The 21,255-nt window shown below is 37.8% G+C and overlaps 1 protein-coding gene across 13 annotated transcripts in view; it reads right to left on the minus strand.

Moving 5' to 3' along the window:
- Positions 1–21,255, minus strand: part of Pvf1 (PDGF- and VEGF-related factor 1) — a 75,269-nt gene that overhangs the window by 37,898 nt on the left and 16,116 nt on the right. The window contains exon 1 of one of the 13 annotated variants that reach the window (XM_073977535.1): positions 13,977–14,255. The exons of the other annotated variants lie outside the window; for them this stretch is intronic. The gene's annotated coding sequence lies outside the window, so the exon portion shown is untranslated. Of the gene's footprint in view, positions 1–13,976; positions 14,256–21,255 lie in introns of those variants that run through there. 13 annotated transcript variants of the gene reach the window in all.

Consider the following 21,255-nt stretch of genomic DNA (forward strand, 5'->3'; position numbering starts at 1 on the left):
TGGAATGTTTGCGCCTCAATCAATATAACGGAACACAGTTTTGGTGCATAATAAGGGATTGGAGACGTATTTTCGAAGCCCTCATAAATGGGTACCATAAAAATATGACGTGTTTTTCTGGTTTTGTCTACATTTCTTATTTGAGTAGGGTAAAGTCTTCTAATATTTTCAAGTACTGCTTAAGCCAATATTTGGCTATGAATTATAAAGTTAGATCAATCTTTTAATGTATCTGCCATATAAGGGTATCTCCCGATTTTATGTATTTCGAGGGCCTTGACAACATTTTTTAGTATATTTTTCTGCAAATTAGGATTTATAATTCTGAGTGCCTAAGAATTCATCGAGGGAAAATTTTTCAATATAGGTCAATGTTTTCGTGCAGCGCCCATGTAAATGTACAGTCAAATGTTGGGGTTTTTGAACATTTTAGCTATATATCGAAACTAAAGTTGCTTAAATTGTAAATCGTGCATTTTGAAGAGATTAAAATTATTTTTACGAAACATCGTCCCCATATATTCTTGCTTTGGAATAACCTCCATACACAGGAGCAGTCAAATTTGACATATTTTGAAGACCTTGCCCATTCCTTTAGGAGAATTTTTACAACTTTTGGCATAGATACTGTAAAAATTATATTATAGTGGTACCCTAATAAGTATACAGCAAAATATATCTCTTAGTGTGTGAAAAGTATATTCAGTGGTTCTATGTACATAAAAAGGACTACTTTTTGAAAGAAATTTAAGGTAAATTTCCAAGAACAATATCCCCCTGACGATCCATAATAGCCTGTCGTACGAAGAGTAAATACAAATAAAACAACGCTAAACAACAAATACAATATAAAGATAGCAATCATAGCTCTAATAACGAGTACAAAATATATTATGTTCAAAATTCCCAGATTTTTAATGAATGACTATTTTCACCATTTCTTCAATAAAAAAAATAACGGCACGAGTTTTGTGTTGATTTCGAAAGACAACACTCAGGACTAAAATACAAAATTATCATTATCGCGCAACCTCGCGCTACTTTTTTTAATACTCTATATTTTTCCAAAATAGGGAAAATATGGATACATTTTAAATTAATTTTATATATGTGTCTAAACTAGTTTTGCTATAATTATATTTTTCTAAAATTCTGATAACTACCTGAAGTTGACGATTCCATTCTATAATGGCCACTATTGATGCACAGAAAAAAGATAGTACACTTTAAACACAAGAAAATTTATTTTTTTTTATATTATTTTTGAAATTGTTAAAAATTCTTCAACTTTAACAACGTGTAACTGTAAAAGTAAACAACATATGATCTTGACAGTTCGGATAGAGACGTGCAATTTTATACCCTATAACCATGTAATAACAGTTATACCAAAAACTGAATTTCATTTTTTGAATTAATCTCCGTTTTTTGAGATTTCACCCTTCTGTGCGTCGTTGACATATCGCTCATTTACTCAAAGAGTGACACATCTCGAAAAATCCAGTTTTGAAAAAACGCGTTTTAAGTTTGCGATTGAAATTTGATTCTCGACTTAAAAAGATTATTACACAACAACTAAAATAAGTACATGGACCATATTTTGCAACCAGCTAGCCAGATACCAGTGCTAAATTTCTGTGCAAGATCAAGCATGATTGGAAGTGTTCTATTGCTTTATAAACTAAAAAACTTTTGTACTGAATCGAGTTTAGAGATATGAAAATTTGACACAAGATGAAGTAAAAGTCGTAGAAAAATAGAAAAGGCTTTTCTGAGACATGCCACTCATTGAGTAAATGAGCGATATGTTATAGGTTAAATATCTACATAGATGACCTAATTCAGTTTTTCCATCTGAATATCCGCGGATAAATCCGCTGCCACACTGTTCACTACTTAGATGGCTGAACATATTGGCCAATGGCGTAGTTCAAGCCACAGATATTTCCCACAAGATCAGAAGTAGCAACAAGATTTTGGCCGGTACCACTTCGGATGCAGACAAAGAAACATTGTTGACCTTTTAGAAGCAATATGTTGGTCTGTGGTGTCAGGGTAGTCTGCAAGTGTTAGCGCAACGCAGAGGAAGAATATTCAAACCTGCCAGAATCCTACCGTGAGGACTGCAATAGGGTGCCTCCTCAGAACACCAGTGGACAACCTTAATGAAAAAACTAAGATTTTACCGGTGCATCAGCACAACAAGATGTGGTCGATGTGGTACTGGTATGGGTGTTATCGCCCTAGCAATCTAGTGGACATACTTCCCCCACGTAGGCAAATCAGGATAGATTTTCATGATCTAGAAAGATAGGTCAAAAGGTAAAACCGAGAATCTCCAGATCAACGAGCCTATTATCAGGCTTGGATTGCGTTCACACTGTAAATTCCAGACCCGGAGACCACCCTCTATCCAACGCAGCAGAAGAACGCCAGCTGCCAAAGCAAACAGAAGTGGTTTTAGCTTAATTAAGACCTGGGCGATGGAGTCGCCTCAAGTGGATTGGGACCACAAGCCACGCTGCGTTTGTTTATCTGCCCAGCTAAACCTACTTATTTGTCACCTGTAATGGACGCAGTCAGTCCAGGTTGCAGCATTTTTGAATATGGACTCAGAGGAACCAGTACCTGATAACTGAAAGGATATACGAATGAAAACAAGTAAAAAAGCGTTAAATTCGGCCGGACCGAACTTTATAATAAAATATTCTGAACTAAAGGAGGAATAATTATTTTCTTTCCTGTCCACAATTTTAGGCGGAGATATTTTGTAACCACTGATATCTAAATAAGGTAAAAAACATAAATTGTATTCAAAATGTATTCAATCAGTCGAGAACCTTATATGGGGATATATCAAAGTGTTGACCTATGTTTTTGGTGGAGAAGTTTTCTGATCACTGGGAACCTCAAATGGCGAATTGCAGATACTTGGGTCAAAAACTGTAGGTAAAATCCAAAAAACCGAAAATCGGGAGGTACCGATGGACCTATAATGACAGTTTTTCGAATTACAGATAGTTCGGTTAAAAATACCGAAAACGCCAAATTATAGGCAGTTCGGTCGCAAAATGCTACAATCCTCAAAATACCAAAAAATCGGGAGGTACCGTTATATGGGGGGGGGGGGGGGTGCTGTTCCAAAACATGGACCTATGTTTACAGTTTTTGGAGGAGATATTTTGTGACTACTGGGAACCTCAAATGTTAAATTACAGGTAGTTCGGTCAGAGATGTTGCTATAATCCCCAAAATACCGAAAATCGGGAGGTACCGTTATATGGGGGCTATACCAAAATATGTACCTATATGTTGACGGTTTTTAGTGGAGATGTTTTGTGACTTGTGTGAAACTCAAATGTTCAATTGCAGGTAGTTTGGTCAAAAATATAGTTAAAATCCACAAAATACCGCAAATCGGGAGGTACCGTTATATGGGGGCAAAACATGTACATACCTATTTTGACGGTTTTAAGTGGAGATATTTTGTGACCAGTGGGAATCCCAAACGTGAAATTGCAGGTAGTTTGGTCAAAAAATTTAGCTAAAATCCCCAAAATACCGACAATCGGGAGGTACCGTTATATAGAGGCTATACCAAAAAGTGGTCCGATATAGCCCATCTTCGAACTTGACCTGCCTGATGTAGACGTTCCCATTACTCTTAGGATGTTTGGTAAAGAAAATGAGCTGTATCGGTCCACGTTTTGATATAGCCCCCATACAACGGTATCTCCCGATCGGTATTTTTAAGGTTTTGGGCTCAAAATTTGATAATAAATCTTCGTTGGCTGGTATAAAACTTTCGATTAGAAATTTGTCGGTACAGGTCCAAGTCTTCATATAGCCCCCAAAGAACGGTACCTCGCGATTTTCGGTATTTTGAAGGTTGTAGCTTCAATATCCCACCGACATGGCTGAAATTATGTGTAAAGTCGTGGGGAATGCTAAACTTTTCACCAGAAATTCTTCTGTATAGGTCCACGACCTCATATATCCCCACTCTTAGTCTTCGTTGGGGGTATAAAACTTTCCACCTGAAATTTGTCGCTAAAGGTTCACGCCTTCATATAGCCCCCATAGAACGCTACCTCCCGATTTCTGGTATTTCGAAGGTTGCGGCCCCAAAATCCCCCTGAAATGGCTGAAATGTTGTATTAAGTCTTCGTTGGAGGTATATAACTTTCCACCGGAAATTTTTCGGTATAGGTCCACGTCTTCATATAGCCCCCATAGAACAATACCTCCCGATTTTCGGAATTTTAAAGGTTGCCGGTTCAATATCCTACCGAAATGAGTGAAACTTGGTATTTAACCTTCGTTGGAATATAAAACTTTCCACCTGAAATTTGTCGGTATGGGACCACGTCTTCATTTAGCCCCATAGTACGGTACCTCCGATTTTTGATATTTTGAAGATTTCAGCGTCAATTTCCAACCAAAATGGATGAAATTTTGTATTTAGTCTTCGATGGGGGTATAAAGTATTCCAGAAGAGGATTTTGAGTATAGATCAACCTTTTCATATAGTCCACATAGAAGGTATTTTTCTGGTTGTGGCCTTAATATCCAACCGAAATGGATTACAAGGGCTATTTAGTCTTCATTGGGGTATACAATTTTCAGCCAAAAATTTGTCGGCATAGGTCCATTTTGTCATATATCTACTGATTTTCGGTACTTTGAAGGTTGCGACCTCAATATTCAACCGAAATGGCTGAAAATTGGTTTTCATGCTTCGTTGGGTGTATAAAACTTTCCACCTGAAATTTGTCGGTATGGGTCCACGACTTCATATAGCCCCCATGGAACGAACCTCCGATTTTTGATATTTTGAAGGTTTCAGCATCAATATCCAACCGAAATAGTTGAAATTTTGTATTTAGTCTTCGATGGTGGTATAAAGCATTCCAGAAGAGTATTTTGAGTATAGATCCACCTTTTCATATAGTCCACATAGAAGGGCATCTCCGGATTTATGGTATTTTTCTGGTTGTGGCCTCAATACCCAACCGAAATGGATTACAATGGAGTACAATTGTTCCATTGTGGTATACAACTTTCCGCCAGAAATTTGTCGGTATAGGTCCATGTTGTCATATAGAAAGGTACCTCCGGATTACCGGTATTTTGAAGGTTGTCACCTCAATATTCAAACGAAATGGAATGAAATTTGGTATTCAGGTTTCGTTGGGTGTATAAAACATTCCACCTGTAAGTGGTCGGTATAGGTTCACGTCTTCATGTAGCCCCCATAGAACGGTACCTCCCGATTTTCGGCATTTTGAAGGTGGTGGCCTCAATATCCCACTGAAATGGTTGAAATTCGGTATTAAGTCTTCGTTGTAGGTACAAAACATTCCAGAAAAGAATTTTTGATATGGATCGACGTTTTCTTATAGGCCCCATTGGGGGGTATTTCCCGATTTTCGGTATTTTGAAGGTTGTGGCCTCAATACCAAATAGATTTGTTAAATTTAGTGAACTACTTCAGTACCATAGTTCGTTTACGTATGAGTTATTTTATAAAAATAAAGAGATAATATACTTATACGCAGTCCGTTCATACATACAACCGGTGTCCACTGAACTATATAGTGAGCTAGGTCGTTCAAACGAACTAGATTTTAACAACACTAATACTCCCAACCGAAATGTCGGAAATTAGGAAGGAACGTGGAGGAAGAGTTTTGTACTTTCATAAACGAAAGACAACTAATTGTTCCTATTTATTTAAATATAGTTGGTGGTGAAGGGTATAAAAAAGTTAGGTCCAGCCCAATTTAACTGTCGAGCTCTACTTGATTTCAACAGACAATCTAAAGCAAATCGATTTAGGGAGTTAAATCGCAGAACGAAATTGGTGTACACTACATCTTATGTAGGTAGCCCCTTGAAATTTTTCAATTTGAGTTTCATATTTTATTTTCAATGCCTGAGGTACTCTTATGTAATGGTATATTTCTGTTATAACTTCAATAGAAAAACTCAAATTACCTCATTAATTTATTATTAATCATCTTGTGACGTCGGCTCAAAAGTTTATCTATTAATTAAGCTAATCGCTTACGTATTTCCTCATGCCATATATAGTAAATGTTAAATTCTTTATTAAAAGTCTATCTTTAAGAATTATTATTCTTTTTTTATTTAGAAACATCACGTACAGTACGCCGCTCTTCTAAATGAGATATTTATATATACAAATATTCCCTGATTATTTTATGATGCATTCCATTTTATTGTTGTTCTGTCATGGTGTCTTATTAATAAAAATAGTAACACATCTCAGTTTATAAATCTGAGGCGAAGACAGCGGCATCAATCTATCTCTCACCATAGGTACATTCTCTATAATAAAGCTAAAATTAAATGGTGTTTGTGTAAATATGTGTAAAGTTTGCCATTGTTTACAACAAACCAATAACCCCATCGACAATTATTTCCCCCCACCCAAATGTACCACCTCTCCAATAATAATGACATTTGTTGTACCCGTTAGTCGTCTCATGTTGATTTGTTGACAATGTTGTTTACAGCCGCCGCAACAACTTCATTTTTTGAGATGCAATGCAGTCAATTTCATTTTGTTTCTTTTCAGAATTAACACTCCCCTTTTCTCCGTCTCTTGAACAAAATATACAGCTGTATTTTTTTTTTTTTGAGGAGGAGAGTGAAAAATAATTTGTTTGTTGTTGTTGTTCATGTTATTACCCGACCAGACACCACATCATAAGCAATCTAGGAAGGCATCTGCAGCAGTTGAATTGAAAACAGAAATTGAAAAAATATTTGCAAACTGATCAGATGTTTATTTGTTTAGTGTTGTTTTTGCCGTGTTTTTTGTTTATCGAAATGTTAAAGAAACTGAAAACTCCATCAATTTTTACAGGCCAAAATGTTATGGACTGCTGGAATATCACTGCATTGGGTTAATGGATTCCTATTGTTGTTGTTTACACGTAGAGAGACAGATACAAGTTGTCTGATAATTCCATAGATCCATTATTGAGTAACTGAATGTGGTGTGGGGTAGGTATGGGGCATAATAAATAATACTATTGTTTGTCCAAGGATCGTTTGACATTTTACCGAAGGTAATCCGTATCGTCCTGTTTATAACGACATCACTCAGATAATGGTTCGAATGCTCTAAAACATCTTACGATGGCTAACTAAAATTGGTATTGTACACCAATTTTAAGCGGTGTTTACACTAGCAATCAATGCCATATGACCTGAAATTTTCCATCGTTATACAGTCGCTAATGTGTGGAATATTGCGGATTTTACTTACGCCATTTACTTTTTGCGTCCACACCAGCAAAAATGCAGTGAAATTACTTCTCCATATTATCTGTGTGGGCAGGTATGAAATGTTTTTATTTTGTGTCATATGACATTGATGGCTAGTGTAAACACCCCTTTACGAAGTAGTAAAAGACGTCCATGCCCAAGATATATTTTATTAGGGCTTTGAAAAAACAAATGATCAATATTGGAAATATGAACATCTTTGATCCAATCTTCGGCAAATTCACCCTCGACTATGCAACATCTGACAACAAAATGAGGCTGATAGACTTCGCAGCGCGAAAAACATGAAACGCCCAAGAAACAAATTTCATCGCGTTGTGATCGATGGAAGACATTCATCTTGCGGGTTGGAAGAACGATTTATTCGGAGAGGAAACATCGAGTCGGATCACTATCTTGTGGCAACAAATGCACACACCGTTTAGACGTTGCGACAAAATACATTTGTACAGGCACAACAGTAAAGTTGGAACTTGAATTCCACTGAAGTACTTCTCGTTCCGATAATAAATCAGCGGAGTGGCAAAGTATCACCCAAATAACTACAAAATGCGCATTTGATTGCCAAAGGCCTCCACCAAGGAACCCATCTTTTTTGAGGGATGTGTGTAAATGAGAGGCCCTAAGAATTAAGAACTTTCCACGCTTATCTCTCGAAAGTATAAACTTCCCAGATATACCCTCAGCCTATGTGAATTGAAACTTGCATCTGAGGATAGATCGAATGTATTTAGGGCTTTTTAGTAATTTTGTGGCCCTTTTTGGTCAACTGGCCTTTGAATTTAGAAGTTAAACAAAATTTGGACTACATGTAAGGAGATCCAAACTTTCGAACAAATTGGTTGGGCCGTTCAAGAGATATCATGCCTATCATTTTAGTGACATTTTGAAATATTGTGGAGAAGTACTGAAAGTTGTGGACCGGTATTGCCCATCTTCGAATTGAAACTAAATTTGGACAAAATATGACGAAGGCCAAATGTTGGACTAAATCGGTTGATCAGTTCGAGAGTTATCTACAGCCACTACATATGCCTGTTTTCTAAAGAAGTATGAATTTGCGCTGCAAAAACTTTTACCGTCGTAAAGGACGCAGCGATGCAAGTTGGTTCAACAAAAATTAAAGTGATTCGAGAGCAGGTCTTAAAGTGAAAAATTTGTGTGGGAGGTATCCGAATGATACCCCACATTTTTGAACTTTTGTGGTGGAGGTACCTGAAGGAGTAGACCTATATGGCTTACCTTCGAACTTAAAATAAATTTGGGCAAAATATTACGAAGGCCAAATTCTGGACCGCACCGGAAGATCCGATCATCTTGCGCTCCAACCACTACACACGGTTTCCTAGGAAGTATGGACTTGCGCCTGTTGAAACTTGTACCGTCGTATAGGAGACAGTAAATACAAGTTTCTAAAACAAAAATCAAAGCGATTCGAGAGCAGGTCCTAAACTGAACTTCTCCGAAATTTTGTGAGTCCATATTGGAAGCTCATCTAAGTCTTGTAGAAATTTCACGATGTGCAAAGCATGCACGCAGAGAAGAGATATTTTTGGAGCAATCATATTCTAAGATCAAAATAGTGTATTGTAAAAATCTGAAAATATATATTGTTGGGCCAACAATATATTTTGTGTCAATATGGTTCCTGACACAAAACATATGGTTGAAACAACAATATATATTTTCAGATTTTTAAAATAAACTATTTTGTTCTTAAAATATGATTGCTCCTACAATATCTCTTCTCTGCGTGTGGACCACATCGGTTGCTCCCATCAAGATTTATGGTCCACACAAATTTTTCGAACATTTTCGAAATTTTGTGTGGGAGGTACCGGAAGGAGTGTACCGATATGGCCCATCTTCGAACTTAAGCCAAGTTTGGACAAAATATTACGAATGTCAAACTTTGTACTGAATCGGTTGATCAGTTCGAGAGTTATCGAGTTTTCTGTATCTGTTCCGCACCCACCATATGTCAACATCAGTGAGGCTGCTCGGGTCTTAGTCGCTTCCAGGACTACTGCCATAGGAGTTATGTAGACCATAGACTTTGTGAGGAACATCATGGTCGCCGCGATCCAGGAAACAACACTCACCGTCGTAGCTTGCAACGTTGTGATGGTTATAACGTTTTGCGAAAGGATCGTACAAGAAGAAGTGGAGTACGACTTGCCTTCCGTATACATCAGTCTGTCCAGTACAGACATATGTATGTATCTCGCTTGATCTTGACTCTTGTGACCCTACACGGAATGTATGAGGGTAGCAGTATAGTGTGGGATTACCGAGATAGAGTTGCTTATTGTGTACTTGCCGCCGATGAGTGGCTGTGCCTTGCGTTATATGCCCGACATTAGTTAGCTTTTGGTGCTAGGAAACTTCAATGATCACCATGAGTTTTGGCATTGCGTCGTAGGCAGTGGCCACAGGGGGTACAGCACTGGCGGAGCCAATTGATAGCTCCACATTTTTCACGGTGAATGAACACGCCTCTTGGAGGATAAGAGGAGATTGTCACAGCTCGTCAGACGCCAGCATTGCGGCACAGGGTGTGATTAACAACGTCTCCTGGCAACCTATTATTATTATTGGCTCAGACCATCTTCCGATCACCTTTTCCCTAAACAGACTTTTTAACGTTTGTCCGCCGTACTTTTCTGATCCACAGATAAGCTGACTAGCAAGGTTTAGAGAATTTACCAATCACCGCTTCAGGGAGCTGCCCATTCCCATAGAACTTCGGATAGCTGAGAGTATTTTCCGGGACATCATCACTACTGGCTTCATATCTGCTGGTTGAATACCCGAAATCAGACGAAATTTTCCAGCAAATACGACGTTACTACCAAATGAACGTGATGAATTTTACAGATGTCATCCGAAACTGGAAATCATCCAAAGCGTTAGGCCCCCACGGAATTTCTATGGGAATGTTTTACCAACAAAGGTCCCGTTACCGAAGACAGGCAAGGATTCCAGCAGAGGTGAATCGTACAGACCGATATCGCTCTTGTTGGCAGTAGCAACGATGAGCAGTTTTCCAGTTGCCCACAATCGGCATGGATTCCGGAAAATGCACAGCCCCACATTAGCATTACACGCCATATCCACACATATCAGTCGATGACTGAACCAGAGCAGGCCGTGTGACCGAACAGGATATAGAGAAGACTTCTCTATAGTCGTGCTTAAAACGTTGAACTATAATGTATCTAAATACAGATTGCAGTAGGAGAAAAAGGTGGGCTTTTTTCACCATAAAAATGTACGCAGCTACTAGAGTTTCTGTAGAGCTCCCGAATGAGTTGCACGATTTTGTTTGGAATACCATTGAGAGCCAGGATGTTACATAGCGCGTCTCGTGACACGGTGTCAAAGGCTCGTTCGAAGTCAATAAAAACTAAATATAATGGCGAGTTGTATTCTCTGGACTGCTCAAATATAATGCGCATAGTGTTTATGTGGTCAGCACAAGATCTTCCAGGGCGAAAACCAGCTTGTTCGCATCGTAGCAAAATTTCCACAGCTGGGCGTATCCTATGCAGGATCAATGTTGCCATGAGTTTGGCAATGGAGTTTAATAGAGTGATACCTCTTCAGTTGTTGCACTCTTTTAGATCGTCTTTTTTTTGGAATTGTTATTATGACCCCCTTTTTCGGTTACCCAAACGTTTCGAATGATAGGAGTTAGTATATCCACCAGAGTTGGTGTACCATATTTTATTAGTTCAGCCGGTATATCGACGGGAACGCTGGATCTGCCGTTTCAAAGCATCAAGTGCTGTTTTAATCTCCCCGCAAGTTGGTGAATGAGTTGGTGGTGTGCTGCTTGATTTTCCATAAAGAATTCACGCTGCTTCGTTTATTCCTTCATATAATGCGGAGTTGTATGCTTCACGCGTGGTTTGGTTTTGCAGTCTTTCTATGTTGTATTTGCTGGGTTTCTTTTTATTCTTGATGGCGGCAGGGCGAAGCCTGAAGGGTCCTACCATGTCTGCTCCTCGTCTCGCCTTCACACCCATTAATGAACCCACGAAAAGTTTGCTCGTAATGATGTGATCAATTTGATTTCGAGTTCTGCCGTCAGGGGATTGCCTCCATCTAGTGCCTCCAAAAAGCCTACGAGTCGGTCACCGTTCTCGTTTCTCGTGTTGCCTAGGCCATGTGGCCCCATAACCGTTTGAATGTCGGTGTTATTGTTCCCGACTTTTGCATTAAAAATCAGCGATTATAATTTTGATATATCCGTCTGGGATTGTGCTCATGGTGGCGTCAAGCAGTGAATAGAACTCGTCCTTTGCAGAATCGTTGTCGGGTTGGGTGGGTGCATAGCATTGAATTATGGAAATCTTCCGAAAACGAGAATTGAATGTAGCTGTGATTATACGGTCTGATATTGCACGATAATCAATCAAACACTCGCTAGCTTGTCGTGCTAGGAGTAGTCCTACCCCATGAATTCGGTGTGATACGTTGCCAGAATAAGGGAATTTATAGCCATTAGACAGTGGGGTGCTCCCACTTTGTATCAGTCTTGTCTCACTCAGACCAAGAATATCCGATAATTGTTCATCTCCCTGTATACTTGTTGTAGTCTGGATGATTCCGAGAGAGTTCTAACGTTCCATGTACCAATCATTATCCGTTTCTTAAAGCCAAAGGTCGTCATCGTAAGAGGGGTTGTATGATATGAATTTGTAATCGTTTCTGTAATAATGTTTTTTTTACTTGTGTCGGTTATTGACCTACAGCAAAACCTGTTTCTCTAGATGAGGGTACCTTTTTGTTTTGTTTTGGACACCGTGTTGCAGAGGGAATACGAACTGACATCCTCCTAGTTCCTGAGACGCGCTACGACCATTCTGGGTTTCACTGGCGTGTCCCCCTAATCATTTATCCGGGCTGGCGCCGGCAGGTCATATAAAATATGACCAGGCGGAGTTCCGCTTAGCGGGGAATATCTCCGTACCTGTTTAACTTCTACCATTCTGAAATTTCAGATTGTACGATCTTGGCGTCGGCCGCTAACACACTGTTTACCACTTGGACGGCTGAAATGAGGCTCTACCTGAATATATTAGTCGATGGTGCCCTGATTCCGGCCACTTACTATCCAAAGATATTGGGTGTAACAGCCAAAGAAACCTTGTTGATCTCTTCTAAAGAAATAACCCGGTCTGCGGTGTCAATATGTTATGTAAATGTTAGGGCTACCCGAGGACGAAGATTTTATCGGTCCATCAATACAACAAGATGTTGACGATGCAGTACCTGGTTGGGTGTTATCGCTGTGAGCATCAGGCACGTCAGGAGAGATCGAACGAGTATCTGGTAGGTTAAAGGGTAAGAGTATAAAAATCGACAAACATAGGCCAATATAAAAATGCAAAAAAGGGAAACATATCTTATTTATACTTTTTTTTTATTGATGTCAAAATTATGTTAAAGAAAAATAGGTTTTCCTATGTTCCTTCCCTTTTCTTGAATTTTTTATAAAAAATATAAAATGTATTTTTACTTTCATTATCTTTTTGTGTTCACATTACAAAATGTTAGTTTTTTTTCTTAACAGAGTTTGTTATTATAGGTCAGTGCGCGGCGATTTGTAGCCACAGTCATACACATTATGATTTAATTATATACATATTTATATATATACTCATGTGTGCAACTCAATTTTGTTTGTTTGCTGTCCATGGTGGGTGCTACTGAATTTCCAATATGCAATGCAAATCAACTGATAACAACGCCTTAGTTTTTATACAATAATAATTTCATTCATAAAAATATTATATTACTGGAAAACACTACAGGACTAAAAGTGTGAATACAGTAAATTATGCTCTTTAATTCCCCTATGAACCCCTAAAAATTTTCTGTGTCATAGAAGACAAATTAAAGAAACTCCTAAATATTAAAATAATAAAAAATTTTAATTTATAGTTTTTTATGTTTTTCATTAATTGTGTGGAAGTATTCACACTTTTTCCATTTACTGTACCCTTTCGTTAACACCATCCATCGTCAAGCACAATTACATGCCCCATTAAGACATTTTTAAATACAAATCGATAATTATGGATGAGACATTTTGTCATGTGTTTTGATGGATCAGTCCGTCCGGTAGGCCTCTTTATCATGTCAATGGGACAGTAGAAACATGTGCTGCTAGTAGTGCTTCCGAAAAACAAACTGCACTCGTTGCAGTTGTAAGAGATTTAAACCTGCCATTTAAAGATTATTCTGCCATTGGAAATGTTGAAGCAATTTATTATGTCCCTGCTGCATACGATGTGCATATTTGTGATTTGTTCTTCTTCTGTGTTGTTGTTATTCTTGCTTTTTTAAATACTAATGCGGGCAGATTAATTATGAATGGCGTTGGCGCCAGATAAGCCCAAACGCCAAATGCCGAAGTGTTAAAAAAGTCAATGCAAAAACTAAAGTGGCAACCAATTGGAGCTGCTGCTGCTGCAACCGCGCAATTGGCATGGACATGAAATTTCCATTGTGGAAAGTTTTTGTTCTTTTTAGAAATTTAAAATATTTTAGAAAGTTAATGTTGAAAGCTTTATGGTGTCTAGTGCTATGAGGAAATGCTTCAAATGCCAACTTGGTTAGTGAGGGTGGCCAAATGAAAATATTCGACTTACCTTAAGTTTGATTTATTGGAAAATTGTTTTCTTTGCAAAAATTCTTGGGGATGCGGTTAACCCGTTTGGGATAAGTGTTTGGAATGTGTTCGGAATAAAGATAACCAACTTGTTATTATATCCTCAACTTTAGAGCAATGCCGTTCTTTGGTATTGTTGAAGTTACGAAGTTTTTCTGTAATTCCCACACACACGACCCAAACGCAACGAAAGAGCACACAAAAGAGACCAAATGTTTTGATTTGTTTTTGTTTTGCAGCACGCGTGCTTACAACCTTACTAACACACTGTCAAAAGTTGTGTACCATCTTCTTGGTCGGCAGTGCTTTAGAGAGGCATCATTGAAATTATGGTTCTAGACCCCATATTTGTTAAAACCATAAAACTTTAGACCGTGTAAAGTCGATCTAAACATGTTTGGAATGTATTAACTTTGTACACAGTTTGGATAAGACACTTCTTGTACCCCCAGCAGATAGCGTAAGGTATGTACATACGTGTTTGCGCATTCAGTTTGGCCTAATGTGCATTCAGCCTTCTCGAGTTCCAAAGTATTTTAAGCTGTTTTCTTAAACAAAAAACATTGTTCCACAACATCCCATACGGGACAAGGGAGACTTCTCTCATATCAATGAGTGCACCCCGATTCATATTTAGCTCAATGATATGGGACCTACTGTTTATCGCCGAGTCCGAACGGCGTGTCTTAAGACACCACTTTTTGGAGAAGTTTTTCAAGGCTGAAATACTCAGGAAATGTCGCCAACATTACTGAGGGGTATTTTGCCACCGTTGAAAAATGTTTGATGTTGCCTGGCCGGGGAATCGAACCCCCGACCTTCTGCGTGCAAGGCGGGCGTGCATACCATTGCACCACGATGGCACCCAAGCTGTTTTCTTACAAGTCAATAAATATTTTATATTTTTTTACTTAGTCACGTATTTTGAAACAATCCTTTCTTGGTGAACGAAAAATTCATTGCTTTTAATTTTTCGAAATTTTCAAATCACAATGATTCTAAAATGTACCACTTAAAATCATGAACTAGGAACGTTTTTTTTCGAAACATTCGAAGAAAATACATGAAAGCAAGACGGTTTCTAAGTGTATTCATAAGATTAAAGTTCTGACCTAATCTCATCTTTAGTTACGCTTCTGCGTAACGTGATGTGACTCAAAGTGTTTGCGAATATAAAACCTTTTTTTATTCATAAACACACTTAATGCCTAAATGAATTTGGTAAATGTCTGCGTTCATAACTGAAATTCCAAAAGAATGATGCACCCACCATCTTTCAAAGCAAACAACTTAAAGGAGCAGCTTAACTCCACCTTTTCGCAGTAATGGTAAATATGCATGAAGCAATTCTAAAAATAGATTTCTTGATTTCTTTTGTTGTTCTTATGCGTATTATGGCATAAATGCATAACTAATTTTATTAAAACCTGCAGACAATTTCAGGATAATATGTATTTAAAATTGTGTATGTAACCCATTGAGGTGATGTGCAGGAAATTGTTGTTATGCCCTTCATACACAGGGCCAAATGTTACATCTTTCAGTTAACCCACAGATGTCTTGCACGGCGCGGTCGATTTCCGCCCAATAAGAATTTAGGCGATTGTAATATCCCGAGCGTGTTGTGCCAAAACTACTCTAGTTTGTCGTGGCAGCTGACGCTCCTTAGCTGCAATAGATGGGGGATGTATTTCGAGGACTTTATTCACACTGTAATTGCTTAAGGCCTTGGCAACTGCATCCGTGTGAATACTATTTAAACCTGCTTGCTACGCTTGTTGATCTAGGGGTTCTCTCCTGTATCGTTGGCCCTCTCCCTCTAGAGCATGGATATATGTCCTGATCTGCCTGTATGTGTCGGGCCTACCCACAAGATGGTGATTAGGATGGCTCACACGGTAACATCCAAGCAGGTACTGCAACGAAAGCATCTCATTGTGTTGCTTTACTGGAAGAATCGTTGCCTCCACATGTACACCATTTTCACATGTAATTCGAATAATTTCAGTAGTAATTCGAAACATTTTACTTGTAATTTGAGAATTCCAATTGAATTTCGAATTATTTCATTTGTAATTTGAGAATTTCATTTGAAATTCGAATTATTTCATTTGTAATTTGATAATTCCATTTGAAATTCGAATTATTTTGTTTGTAATTTGAATTTTTTCATTTGTAATTCGAATTATTTCATTTGTAATTCGAATTGTTCCATTTGTAATTTGAATTTTTTTCATTTGAAATTCCAAATGAAAAACTTCGATTTACAAATAGAAAAATTCAAATTACAAATAGAAAAATTCGAATTACAAATGAAATAATTCGAATTACAAATGAAAAAATTCAAATTACAAATGAAATAATTCGAATTTCAAATGGAATTCTCAAATTACAAATGAAATAATTCGAAATTCAATTGGAATTCTCAAACTACAAGTGAAATCTTTCGAATTTCAAATGAAATAATCAAATTACAACTGAAATTCTTCGAATTACATGTGAAAATGGTGTAGATGGTCCACTGAGGATTTGATGAGGCATCCTGTTGTTGTTCTCAGGGCGGCATTCTGGAAAGTTTGAATCTTTTTCCAATTCGTATCACATAATCTCGGGGACCAGACTGGCGTTTTATGTGGTCAACAAGGTTTCTTTATCTGCACCCCAAGCGTTGAGGACCTTGTTCCTACTTTCCAGTTTGTCGCAGATAGCTGTGGAGTGCGCGCACGACGTGAAAGTAGTGTCGAATGAGACCCCTAAAATTTTGGGTCAGTTTGTGGTCGGAATTCTGCTACCGCCGACCACGACATTCAATTCTCTTCCAAACTGCGCTGTCCATGTGGTGAACAGAGTGGCTGTTGATTTTGTGGCGGAAATCTGCATATTCCTCGAATGGAAAAAGGTGGTAAGATTGGTTAAATAGTTGTTCAGTCTCTCACAGATGTCATCAGGATAGGTACCCGACGGCAGGATCGTGCAATCATCCGCATACGTTACGATCTCGATGCCGTCTGGAGGGGCCGGAATACAGGAGAGATAGAGGTTAAACAGTTCCGGAGATATCACCCCACCTTGGGGAACTCCTGTTTCACTGTACGGGGTTTGGACTTCTTGTTCCTGAATTCCACGTACGACTGGCGTCCACACATATAATTGACTATCCAAAGTATCAAGCTTGGCCGGAGGGTTGTCTGCTCAATGTCCTCAAACAGCGTGGAGTGCCTGACTGTATCAAAGGCTTTTGATAAGTCAAGCGCCACCATCACTGCTCTATCGCACGGCCGTCTGTGGTTGAGTCCAGTTGTCGCGCTGTGCTGCTTACGGAATCCATGCTGATGATCGGTAACTTGATAGCTATTTCTGATACTGGGGAGGACTAAGGCCTCAAGGGTCTTTGCTGCGGGCAACAAAAGCAAAATCGGCCTGTACGATTCACTTTTGCTGGCATCCTTGCTGGGCTTCCGTAGTGGGACCACCCTGCCCATTTTCCAGACTTCGGGAACAATGAGGTTGGATAGCGACACGTTGAGAACTTTAGTGAGATACTCCACTCCCGGCTCATCCAGCTGATGCAGCATTACCATGGAGATTACATCAGGGCCCAACGCTTTAGATGGTTTAGCGTTCCTGATGGCATTGGCAACATCATCCATTGTAAACTGTGGTGGTTCCCCCTCGGCAGGAAGAGATCTGATGCGACGTAATACTCTTCTCTTCGCCCTGTCACTCTCGGGGTGCTCGACAAACTGTCGGGTCAGTCAACGTAACGATGTACATACGTCCGTCTGTCCGTCCGTCTGTTGAAATACAAGATAACGCTCGCAATTTATAAGATAGAGCTTTGTAATTTGGTATAGAAGTTTCTATTGCTCCTAGGATGTTTGGTATTGCAAATGGGCTATATCTGGGCTGTCTGAAAGTTGTAAAAACCCGCTTTGGCACCATGTGTTGTGGATGGAGCGCGCGGTAACTCTCGAACGGATAAACCGATTTGATCCACTCATTTGCGTACCTCCCCCACAAAAATTTGAAAATGTTCGGAGAAATTGTGCGCACGATAACTTTTAAAGGTAGTAACCGATTTGGTCCATACTTTACACATCGTAAAATTTTTACCAGACATAGAGCATGTCCCAATATGGACTCTATCGGTCCATCCTTCGGGTACCTGCCACACAAAATTTCGGAAAACAGCAGGCTAGGACCTCCTCTCGAATCATTTTGATTTTTCTTGCAACATGTTGCACTCCATACTTCTTGAGAAAATGAGCTGAAAACTGTAAAAAATCCCTACGGCCAGCATGTGTGTGGCTAGTGCGCACGATAACTCCCGAACCGAATACTGCGTTCGTCCACACTTTGGATATTGTAATATTTCTTCGAATATTAGATGAAATTCTAAGATGGTGCTTATAGGTCAACACCTTCCGGTACCTTCCCCACAAAAGTTCGAAAATACTCGCTAAAATGGTAAGCGCTATATTTCATAAGCGGAGCAATCGATTTGGTCCAAGCTTTGGATCTCGAAATATATTGACCAAAATTAGTTTGGGTTCAAAAGTGGGCTCTATCTGCTCATTCTCTAGGGTATCACCCACACAAATGGTAAACATTTTTGATTAATTGCGGTTAAGGGTCTGTGGAAATTTACCGAAGGTACTCCTAGTAACCCTGTTTACAGCGAGATGATGTTTTTCGTGGGCAAGCCCATGTTTCCTGATATAACTATCCTATCGAGAAGAATGACTCCCAAAATAAGAGACACTTCCAAAATAGACTATGTCGGTCCATTCCTTTAGGTACCTCCCCCACAAAACTTTTGAGATCTTATCCTAATCCATATCTTTGTCGGCAAGCTCATACGCCCAAAATTCTGAAGACCCCCTAAATACATATGTTTTTTGGGAAAAAGATGCTTCAATTCACACATGCTGAGGGTTTACCTCTGTCGGCAAAGCCGACTGATTCTTTTTTACTTGTTGAAGAATAATTCGATATATACGCTCCATTTTATGGGGGTTGGTATACAAATTTTGCACAATCAGAAAGGTTTCTCCAATTAAATAAATCTCATATTTTAAGTGACAATGTAAAGTAGTTTTAAATCTTCCACAACACCAAATTAATTTGTGAATACATCTTTATGGCTTTGATGACTAATTGTTTACAAATTTAACTAACTGAAACCCATTTTTAACATTTCTTTTTAAATTTCCACTTTCTATTTTTTCCTAATGTCACGAAATCAGTCCCTATTGCAGCTTGAATCATTCGATTGCCACCATCCATATCGGACTATTATCATAAAATGTCTTTTTTATTTTATTATTGAAAAAACTTAAAAAAAACTATTTAAAAACATCAATATTTTAATGTTAAATTATCTTTATGATTGTCACGAGCCATGTTATCCAGCAAACAACCAGCGAACCAATCAACAGACACACAATGGGTTAAACACCAAAACCCTTAACAAATTGCCAACCGGTTTACGACGACGACCAGAAAATTGTCTTTTTGTTTGGCTGTGATGAATGCATTTTTTTTATTGTTTCGGAAGATATTAAAAGGGACTTTTTGTGTTTCTTTGTCTCCCCTCCCTCTCTGGGGTTTCTCCTGCTCAACCACTAATTAAGGTAATTTGTATGCCAAATGTGTCACATGCTTCAGGTAATGTATTCCATAACGCATGCCATCCTAAAGAAAACAAAACAAACAAAGTTGACCCGCATGTATGCCTTTGAGCCAAGTTTAAAGCCTCCAACGCATGTATTCAACATGAATTTGAAGTTAAGAAACACAATGCTACAACAGCATGCTTCACATGTATGCCTCCCCCATCACAGCATAAAGTCAATGAACAAAAACAAGAAAAGTCAACAACTATGTTATTGACAAAACATCCGGTGGATTTGGTGACTTTACGATGCCTCTAACTCCCTTTCCTACTCTTCCGATTTAACGTCATAAAACTAGTTTTTTATTTTATTTACATTTGTTTTGTTTTTAATTCTTGTTGTTTAAATTTCTGTTTTGTTTTATTTGATGTGGTTTTGCGTGTTTTGTTTTTGTTGTAATTAGAAAAAAAAATAATTAAAATTTCCATTTGTCTGTTTTCATCTCTATATAGTGACTGTGAATTTATTTAATTATAGAGAATAGGTTTTTGTTCTATGATATCTGCTCCATTTCACATGAATGCCAAACGAAACGAAACGAATAAAACTTGTTCAATGGCAGTAATGCGAAAAATTGACAATTGACTTTGCAAACGTCATAAAATACAGGTGATTTTTTTTTTATCACTATCGTACCTATGAGTTTATCAGTATCAATTTACAAGGGGCGTACATACATATGCATGTAAGTCATTGGGAAATAACTTGAATAACGGGAATTCACCTTAATACCTCAAACCCGTAACCTAAAAACTAAAATTTTTCAGGAGAGAAAAAAATTATCATTTGTTGACACATCGGTGGGTGGGTAAAAGTTTAAATGCAATAAATAAAGTTTAAAATATAATACAATAATTTATTTATATTTATTTGATTTATTTGTTTTCTTTTATTAAAATGAATAATTATTTATTTCTGTTATTAATTATTCCATTCCGTTTTTTCCTTTCATCTGTTATTTCTTCTATCTGTTATTTTTTATGTACCTTTGCGTCTGTTGTTGCTTTTGTGTCTGTCATTTCTATGCGTTTCATAATAAATAACCACCACCATTTATAAATGTGTGTATGTATCTTTTTTGTGACTTTTGGGTTTGTATTTAACATAAAAAAAAACAACAAAATAATTGTAAATATGAACATTTTTGATCGATTGAAAAAAATGCATTCAAAAATTTTTTTAATCAAGAAAATATTTTGTTTTTATCAAGCAAAATGTGGAATATTTTGATAAATATGTGAAATATTTTATCAGTACAAAATAAAAAAAAATCGATAAATATTTTAGACAATATTACACAATCTATTTTAACTTTGTGATCAAATAATTTTATCGAATTTTGTCAATATGACATTTTTTTATCGATAAATTTTTATTGAGTCTTGGAATATTTTTATCAAATGGCTAAAATTTTTTTGCAAATGATCAAGATAACCTACACGCAGAAAAATATATGTTAGAAATATGTTTGGATCCAAATAAATTTATGTTTGGGACTGGTTGCAAACAAATATGTATGTATGTTTGCAACATTTTGATACATATCTCAATTTTATTCGCTTATATGTTAGAACATATTTTTTA

Source organism: Musca autumnalis, unplaced genomic scaffold (genome assembly GCF_047663935.1).
Source record: "Musca autumnalis isolate F117 unplaced genomic scaffold, ASM4766393v1 scaffold_3, whole genome shotgun sequence".
NCBI classification, from domain to species: domain Eukaryota; kingdom Metazoa; phylum Arthropoda; class Insecta; order Diptera; family Muscidae; genus Musca; species Musca autumnalis.